This window comes from Pistacia vera, unplaced genomic scaffold, assembly GCF_008641045.1.
Source record: "Pistacia vera cultivar Batoury unplaced genomic scaffold, PisVer_v2 Contig426, whole genome shotgun sequence".
In the NCBI taxonomy this organism is placed as follows: Eukaryota; Viridiplantae; Streptophyta; class Magnoliopsida; order Sapindales; family Anacardiaceae; genus Pistacia; species Pistacia vera.
The window spans coordinates 217,704-227,842 of NW_022196253.1; the positions used below are offsets into that span (position 1 = coordinate 217,704).

Here is a 10,139-nt window from a genome sequence, read left to right on the forward strand (position 1 = left end):
TTACTAGCGGTCTACAGCCGCTTGCTCAGGAGCTCTCATAAACATGTCTCAAACATCTCCCTCTACTCTAGTCAAAGGCCTGACTAGCGGGCAAACCGTGCTCTGGGATATACCTATCCTTTCTTTGAATTGCCGGCTCATACCTTTTACGGGCTTCATCATTAATAAAACGGTTGTCAATTTCCCCTTACTCTTACCCTTGCCCTGTATGGCTGCTTAATTTTCGGAGCCATTGTTCACAATTAACTTCAATCCAAAATGATAACCCAATAATTCAGACCTAGTGTGTCTACATAGCCACTTCAATCCTGCAGAAACAAACAAACACTTCCAAAAATTCGCACTTTACCCACAAACTACAAATTTTCAATTCAACACAAACACTCCAAAAATTCAAACCCCACTCCTAACAATACCCAATGCACGATCTACTCTTCTTCAAACAAAATCAATGCTCAAACTTACCCAAATTCCACAACTCAATCGCAACAAAAATCTTCAAATCTACAACTAAAAACTTGAAATTTTGCGATAAAAAGCTTTGGGTATTCGAGATCTTACCAATATGAACGAGTATTCGCCACCAATTGAACCAGAAACAGCCCGAATTGAAAAGCCCCAAATTTTGGATCCAAAAATTTTCATGAAATTTGCGCGAAAATTGTTGTTGAAAGGGTGTTTTGGTGTTTAGGTATATATAGAGTAAGAAATTTGGTTAGAAAAGCACTAGGGAAGCAAAAGATTGAATTTTGAAAAATTTTCTCTCAAATGGAAGTGAAGGTTTGCGTGAAGAATGAAAGAGAAAAGTTTATATTTATAGAAAAGTGTCGTCGCCGTGGCGAAGAACAAGCTTCGCCACGACGACGTTCTTCGTTCATGAACCCTAAAAATTTCCTAGGTTTCGCCGCGGCGAATAAAAATTCTTTGTCGAGGCGAAAACCTCCAGAGGATACACGGTTACTTCACCCCAGCGAAAAATATTTCTTGCCGCGGCGAAATGCCTTAGCAATTTTCGAAAAAAATTTCCTCACCTCTTCGCCGCGGTGAAAACAATACTTCCTTTTCGGCGAAAACGTCTGGAGCCAACCCAATTTCCAGGTTTCTTCGCTGCAGCGAATAATATTTCTCACCCCAGCGAAGCTGGACAATTTCAAATCCTTTCTTTTGCTGAAAACTTCACCTAAAACACCCAAAAACATACACATTAAAATCATAAACTCATAAGAATTCAAACAAATTCAATAACTTAATGAAAAACAAACAATTAAAAACGCTTGGGTTGCCTCCCAAGAAGCGCTTGTTTTTAGCGATAGCTCGACTCTCTCAATCCTTCAAGTGGGATGTCAAGCCGGAGGGATGGATTTGCAACTCATCACCCATCAATGTATGGCTCTCAATCTCTCTCATTGACCGTGAAAGTGCCATTTTCTATGTGGTAACTCCATTGCTACGGATGCGTGAATCCTTGTAATAGTGAATGGTCCAGACACATCTAGACTTAAGTTTTCCAGGAAATAGCCGAAGTCTAGAATTGAACAACAACACCTTCTGTCCTACTTCAAATTCCTTTCTACGGATATGCTTGTCATGCCACCTTTTTGCTCTCCTTATAGATCCGGGCATTTTCATATGCTTCGAGACGAAACTCATCGAGTTCATTCAAAGTCAGCATCCTTTCTCCAGCAGCTTTCAAGTCCATGTTTAGCTGTTGACTGCCCAGTAAGCTTTATGCTCGAGTTCAACCGACAAGTGGCACGCCTTCCCAAAAACCATCCTAAATGGAGCATACCAATCGGAGTCTTAAAGGCAATTTGATAAGCATTAATGCATATCCAGCTTCCAGACCAATCTTTCCTAGATGCATTAACGTCTTTTCCAAAATCCCCTTGAGTTCTATATGGACAGTTCCACTTCGCGCTTGTTTGTGGATGGTATGGTGTTGCAATCTGTGTCACTCCATACTTACTAACAGTGCATCCATTTGCTATTGCAAAAATGAGATCCTCCATCACTAATGATTGCCCGTGGGACCCCAAACCTTGAGAAATATCTTTCTCACAAACTTAATCAATACCCTAGCATCATAGTCGGCAATGCAACTACCTTACCACTTTGACACGTAATCCACCGCTACTAAGATAAATGTGTTTCCAAAAGAACTGGGAATGGACCCATGAAACAATCCCCCACACATCAAAAGCTAACTACCAAGAGTTGTTCAACGGCATCTCATTCTTTTTGAACAATACCCATCCGTTGACATTGGTCACCCTCTTGAATCATCCGAAAGGAATCCCTAAAGAGGTTGGCCAATAAAACCCTGATTGTAAAACCTTGGGCTGTTCTAGCTCCCCCAAAATGGCCAATACTTCTTCTCGTGACAATGCCTTAGAAGCTTTCCATCTCCTCCTCCGGGACACATCTTCGTATCATTTGGTCAGCATAATGTCTGTAAAGAAAAGGTTCTTCCAAAAATAATACTTCAAATCTGAGAAGAATTTTTTTCTATTGGTATGTCATACCACTTTGGAGCACCCTGATGCCAAATAGTTTGCAAAATCGCATACCATGGTGCTTCCTCCACTCTCATCAACTTCTCATCAGGAAATGTTTCTGTATTGGCAATTCCTCCTCAATTCCCTGTGTTAGCTCTCAATCCTCGACAAGTGATCAGCCACCACATTCTCCGACCCCTTTTTGTCTCGAATTTCCAACTCGAACTCCTGAAGTAGTAAAATCCATCTTATCAGCCGAGGTTGCTTCTTGCTTTGCCAATAGGTGCCGATTGTGAATGGTCCGTATAGACGATCCACTTTGCAATAACAAATAAGAACGAAACTTGTCAAAAGTAAAAACTACAGCCAACATTTCTTTTTCAGTGGTGGTGTAATTCAAGTGCATCAACGAGTGTTTTGCTAGCATACTAAATTACAGCAACATTTGTTTCCTCTGTCCTAAATAATATAAGCAAAATCACTACTATCACACATCAATTCGAAAGGTAGTCCCCAATCGAGAACTGCAATAATAGTGGCAGATACTAATAATTTTTTTAGGTTAGGAAGGCATGCATACAACCACATCAAAGTCAAAAACACATCTTTATTCAACAAATTGCAAAGGTTTAGAATCTTAGAAAAATCCTTGATGAAGCGTCGTAAAACCGCATGCCCCAAGAAACTTCGGACCGCTTTGACATTGATGGTGGTGGCAGCTTCTCAATACATTTGTCTTTGCTCGATCAACTCTATTCCATCCTTAGAGATTTAGCCCAAGCACTATTCCTCTTTGACCATGAAGTGACATTTCTCCAATTCAGCACCAAGTTTGTCTCCTTACATCGTGCAAAAAAAAAGAGAGGGTTAGTTAGACAGCCATCAAATGATGAAACAAAAACTGAGAAGTCATCCATGAAGACTTTATAAACCATTCACCATGTCCCCAAAGATTGACATCTGCATCTGGAATGTTGCTGGTGCATTGCATAACCCAAAAGGCATCCTTCGGTAAGCAAAAGTGCGGTAGGGCAAGTGAAGGTCGTTTTTCTTGATCCTCAGGAGCGATGGCAATCTGATTATATCCCGAATACCCATCCAGGAAACAGTAATAGGCATGTCTGAACTCTCTAACATCTGATTAATGAAAGGTAATGGAAAATGATCCTCCTTGTCGCCTCATTCAATTTATGATAATCAATGCATACTCTCAGCCCGTCACCGTCCTCGTGGTATCAACTCGTCACTCTCATTCTTACCACTGTAATACCTCCCTTCTTCGGAACACTTGTACCGGGCTCACCCATGGGTATCGGAAATCGGATAAATAATCCCCGCATCTAAGAGGTCACCACCTCCTTTCTCACCATTTCCTTCATCGAAGGATTCAATCCTATTGTGGTTGCACCCTAGGCTTAAAAAAATCCTCCATGAGTTCTTATGCGTGCAAAATGATGGCGAGATACCTCTAATGTCCGAAATGGTCCATCCAATTGCTAGTCTATGTTCCCTCAACACCCTAATCAACCGCTCCTCTAATGTATCAAATCTGAACTAATAATCACCGGGAAGGTTTCTGAGGTCTCCAAGATAAACATATTTGAGGTGGAAGGTAAAGGTTTCAATTCAAGTTTTGGAGCTTCTTCATTTTTTTCCTTTCCTTCTCTTTGTCAAAATCAAACCCTCAAATTCTACATCTTAACTCTCGTCAATCGGTTGGAGTGCTTCTAACAATCCTAGCACAGTCATATATCGCCGACTCTTCTACCTCTACTGTTTTTGATTTGGCTATACAAGCTTCTAGAGGTAAATTGTGGGGTGTTTTCTTCCATAGATTCCTCAACCAATTTGTCCACCACATCGACACTAAAACATGAATCCGTTTCAGCCGAAAACTTCATCGCCTCAAAGACATTGAAAGTTACTGTTTCATCTTGAACCCTCAACAGTAACTTTCCTTCATGTACATCAATTAGTGCTCTCCCCGTGGCCAAGAATGGTCGGCCCAAAATCAGAGGAATTTCCTTATCCTCTTCCATGTCCAACACCACAAAATCTACTGGAAAAATTATCTTTCCCACCTTCACCAACACATCCTCTACTATCCCCCTTGGGTGTTTTATTGATCTATCCGCTAGTTGCAACGACATGGTCGTTGGCTTCACTTCACCAATTCCCAATCTCCTAAAAACAGAAAAGGGCATCAAATTAATACTAGCTCCTAGATCACACAAAACACAATCAAACGTAATATCTCCTATAATACAAGGAATAGTAAAACTCCTTGGATCTTTGAGCTTTGGGGGTAACTTCTTCTGGAGGATGGCACTACACTCCTCCGTGAGCATCACCGTTTCCTCGTTGTCTAACTTCCTTTTGTTCGATAAGATTTCCTTCAAGAACTTCGCATAACTCGGCATCTGCTGTAATGCATCTGCAAAAGGAATGTTAATATGCAATTTTTTTAAAATTTCAATAAACTTTGAAAATTGCTTATCTTGATTCTTTTTCTTCAATCTCTGAGGAAAAGGCACGGGTGGGGTGTGATGTGCCAACTCTGGTGGTATCTCGGGAAATGGCAATTTATCCTTCTTCTTTTGCCTTTCATCCTTTTTGTTTTTCTCATCCTCCAAACCACTTGGTTTCTCTTCAGCTTCAATTTCCTCATCAACTTCCTCTTCAGATTCTTCCTTTTCAGTTTCTTTCTTTCCAGCTTATTCAACCTCTTCCAAAACTGTTCCACTCCTCAACATAATGGCATTTGCTTGCTCACATGGGTTAGTAACTATATTGCTTGGTAAGGAACCCTACGGTCTCTCATTTAGCTTCTCGGCCAATTGGCCTATCTGTACCTCAAGATTCTGAATGGGCGCCCCTTGATTTCTAAAATTCGTCCTTGTCCCATTCATGAATCCCATGGTCTCCTGCATGAATTTCCCAAACATGTCTTCCAACTTTGTCACTCTTTGATCTCCCGGTTGATTAGTCACCCCTGGTTGGTTATTTGGAACTGTCCTCTGGTTCCATTAATTATTTTGCTGGTTCTGATTTCCCTAAGCCAGATTTGGATGATTTCTCCACCCCGGGTTGTATGAGTTGGAGAATTGGTTGTTTGGTTGTCTCTGATTCCTTGCCAAGTAATTCACTTGCTCCGTTGATGAAGATGACGAAGCAAATGTGTTCCCAACTTGACATTCCCTACTCACATGGTTTCCTGCACAAAAATCACAAATCAGTTGAGGTGCTTGAATAGAGTTTACTTGCATAGTTCCCAACTGTTTCTGAAGTGCTGTGAGTTGGGCAGAAATGGCTGTAAAGGCATCAACTTCATGAAGACCCAAAGATTTCCTTGATGTTGCTCTCTCATTCGGTCTTTGATAGTTGCTGCTTGCCAAAACCTCAAGCAACTCATAGGCCTCTTCTGGTGTCTTATTTTGCAAGGCCCCTCCTGAAGCTGCATCCACTATGGTTTGCACATTACCCATCAATCCATTGTAGAAAGTTTGGACTTGAAGCCAAACTGGCAAGCCATGGTGTGGACATTTCCTCATTAACTCCTTGTATCTCTCCCAAGCCTCATACAATGATTCGGAATCATCTTGTAGAAATGATGTGATATCATTCCTGAGTTTTGCTGATTTAGCTGGAGGGAAGAACTTGGTGAGGAATTTCTGTGCTAGATCATTCCAAGTTGTTATAGTTCCCAGTGGTAATGCCATTAACCACCCCTTGGCTTTATCCCCCAATGAGAATAGGAATAATCGCAGCCTAATAGCGTCATTCGACACTCCGTTCGACTTGAAGGTGTCACAAATTTCCAAGAAATTTGCAATGTGTTGATTCGGATCTTCCTTCAAATCACCATTAAATCTAATCGACTGCTGGATCATTTGGATGATTGCTAGCTTGATCTCGAAGTTGTTTGCTTGCACCGTAGGTCTAGTAATGCTTGACCCACTACCATTCACTATGGGAACTGAAAATTCCCTCAGTGTCCTGTTTTCTGGTTCAGCCATTTCAACAACTATTTCTTCTGCTTCTACAACCAAATCCTCTCTTTCTCTTATCTCTCTGTTACGTCGTCTAATGGTTCTCTCAAGCTCAAGATCGATAGGGACCACTAGTTGACGTCTCGTTCTTCGCATAAACTGCAAAAACAGAATTGAAGGAAAGTGAGATCACAAACCAACTGAAAATTAAAAACAAAAATAAAAACTCCAGTCTAGCTAACTATAGAAAGGCTCAATGTTAACTTAAAACAAGTCCCCGGCAACGGCGCCAAAAACTTGATGCGTGTTTCCTACAATATGCAATATGTAGCAAGTATACTAGTTGCACAAGTAATATAATGATGAATAGAGTATCGTTCCCACGAGGATTGTCAGCTAAGCACTAAGTATTCTACTATTCTCAAGTTGGAGCAATCGACTTCTTTGGATAATGGGAGCAATTTTTACTAAACTGAACGATAGATTTTAAACTAAAATTTAACTAAGAATACAAGATGAAAATCAAGGATAATCAATTCAAGTAAAACGGTTAGGGTTTTGACTTTATTCGGATTTTATGGGTTAAACCTAAAAATTACACTGCATTCACATTCATCTGCATTGATTGTAAACCGAACTCACTAAGGTGTAAACATACCTTCTCAGGCTATGTTTTCCTATTCTTCCTTCTTAACTTTCCACACCCAACAAATTGAAAGTTAACAATTCCAAACTCATTAAGCATAAGAATCCGACAATGGTTTCATTAATTCTTGAATCTATCTCTAGCATCCAATACTATAATGGTGATTACCCAAGAAACCTAACATGATTCATTTCTCAATCTCATCATGTTCATCACAAAAAGCATTAAACTCAGAGCAAACACACAATCAAAGCATAATCATATGAATATAACATGATCAATAATTTAACCCATTAGAAATTCGAATTACAATCAAAACCCTAACCCAAAATGGGTTAGTTCATAGCTAAATTAACACTACAAATAATAAAAACGATAATAATCAACTTCAACATAATGAAAAGTAAGAGGGAGGACAAGAAATCTCCCCAAATGATGAAACCTTTGGTTCAAAATCCAATCTTCACCCTTCAAATCGATCAATCTCTCCAAGCTAACTCAAAAACAATGCAAAAGTTGCTAACCCTACTTCCTGGACGAGCCCCCGGGCAAAAAGGTTAAGTGTTTCTTTTATACCTCACCCCAAATTTCTAAGAAAAACACGCACAAAGTAAAACTGTACGTTTTACAAAACTGAAATTTACGACCGTCGCCGCGGCGAAGAAAGAAGCAGACTTGTTCATGTCTGGCGTACTTCACCGCGGCGAAGGACAAATCTTCGTCGGGGCGAAGCTACTTGAAAAGTTCTGAATTTACAAAACTGCCACTCTGCTTGCATCTTCACTTGATTTTTCGATTCTCGGCGCTCTCTCTTTGGAACAAGCCTCATCGTGCTTTATCCTGCTTCAGAATTCTCCTAACTTCTGAGATCCGCTAACTTCTAAGTCAAAGATTTCCAATTTTGTCCTTATTTGCTCAAAAATGTCCATTTTAACCTGAAACACAAAATGTAAAGAATTAAACAACAATTCAGGTCAAAATGCACCAAAAAGTACCTGAAATCCGAATAAAAAGACTAATGAAAGTTGTATAATCTACGGATTATCAACAAGCACTTAAAGGCAAAGTGGTATTAGTTGTCAAAACCTAAACCGCTTCAAAGAGATATTATATAACAGTTGTCCCACCTTTATCAAAATAAAGGATTAGGATGAATGAGAGCTCTCCATGCATCAAGGCAACTTGCAAAAGCACTCATTACATTGAGTTCAAAAGTATAAATAGGCACCTCTCTTCATAAATGAAGAGGCTGGATATATGTGAGCTAGACATACATTCGAGCTTCAACCATTATTTTTCTCTGTAAAAAAAGTATTACTCTATCTTTGTATGCCTCAAAGGGGATATCAGAAAATAGTCAAAGAATAATAAAATCACAATGGACGTAGGATTCGATTTAAGCATCCGAACCACTATAAAAATCTCTCTTGTCAATCTTTTATTTATGTTTCTTCAAACTTATATCATCTCAGCACCATAATCAACTCTCATAATCATTTCATGTGTAGTTTCTAAGACTTTCTTAGCAATTTGCACATGCAAAGTCATTGGTGTCAAAATCCAGCTTCAGCAATTAGCTTTACTTAAAATTAATCCATTGAATTATTTATATAGTAAACATTACACGTTATACTTATAAATCCAAAACAAATAAACATATTGAATTTATAGTGTATAATGTAGACACACAAAAAACCAATGTTCTAAAACCCGACCTAGGGTGTCACTCGACCAAGGGGCCGGGTCTTGGGTTGATCGGTTCGACTGGTTTAACGGACAGTCTGTTGGTGATTCAGCAAGTTTGAAATCTAGCAAACACACCCTTGATAAATACGCATTAGTCCCTGTAGGTTTGAAATCCAGCAAACATAACCTTGTGATCTGATCGCATAGTTAGGGTTTCGCTTTTCTAGGCCAAATTCTGGTTAATTTCAATGGCCAAAATTCAATCCGACACCACCACCTAAACCACCGGCCTCCACTCTACAAAATCCCTCTAACCTCGGCACTTGGTAGCCCCCCATTCGTTAGCTATGACTCGCATATACCGTTGTGATTGGGTTGATTTTTCTAGCCAAATTCCGGCGTCCAAAATTCAATTCGACACTACCACCCGAACCACCAGTCTCCACTCTACAAAACCCCTCTAATCGCGACACTTGGTAGCCTCCCGTTCGTCGGTTGTGACTCGCATATACCGCTGCGGTTTGGTTGATTTTTTCACCCAGATTTCGGTTGTTATTGACACCAGGGGGTGGCAACGGTAAGGTGAGAGTGGGGGGTGAGTAGGAGGGGACAAGAGGCATCGAAAAGTAGCTAGAAGTGGTTGGCATTCAGGTTAGGGATTTTGAAATAGTGGAAAGCAGTAACCTAACTTGGAGAAGGCCCGAGTCCAAGTCCAACAGGTTAAACTGGCCGAGCCGGGCCAAGTTTCAAAACAATATAAAAAACCATAAATTTATATAAGAAAAACAAAATTTTGCATATAAAAGGTTGTTTTGATAAGTGAACTTAACGACCTTGTCACTACAAGAATTTAGGTTTCTTGCAACAAAATAATGTCACTATAAGTATCAAATTGTGACCATTTTGCTAATGTGAGAAATTGTATTAGTCACATTAAGCTCGTACTTTTAAGTGTATGGTGACGAAAGAGCGTTTGGTAACCATAGCCTAATTATTTATTGTGACAATAATAATTTGTCACTTTAAACTAGTTTATTGTGATAAATTATTTGTAATAATAAAAAACAATTTTTATCACTACAAGTAATATTTTGTCACAATTAATTTATATCTAAAGACTAAATGATAAACTTTACGGTGAGAAAACAATATATTATGACAAAATTGATTTTGTCAAAACTGTAAATAATGACTAAATTATTTGCTCATAATTTTAATAGTGATAGAAATTTATTTGTCATTAACTTTATTGCGACAATATTTATTTTGTCAAATGTTTGTTTATATGACAATATTATTTGTCAAAAATTGTATAGTGACGGA

General features: G+C 39.2%; 1 non-coding gene across 1 annotated transcript; it reads left to right on the top strand.

Annotated features, from left to right (window-relative positions):
* The first annotated feature begins 6,020 nt into the window (after positions 1-6,020).
* Positions 6,021-6,127, top strand: LOC116143165. Its single transcript, XR_004130090.1, has one exon. It is a non-coding gene; the product is annotated as a small nucleolar RNA R71 (small nucleolar RNA).
* Positions 6,128-10,139: the final 4,012 nt, after the last annotated feature.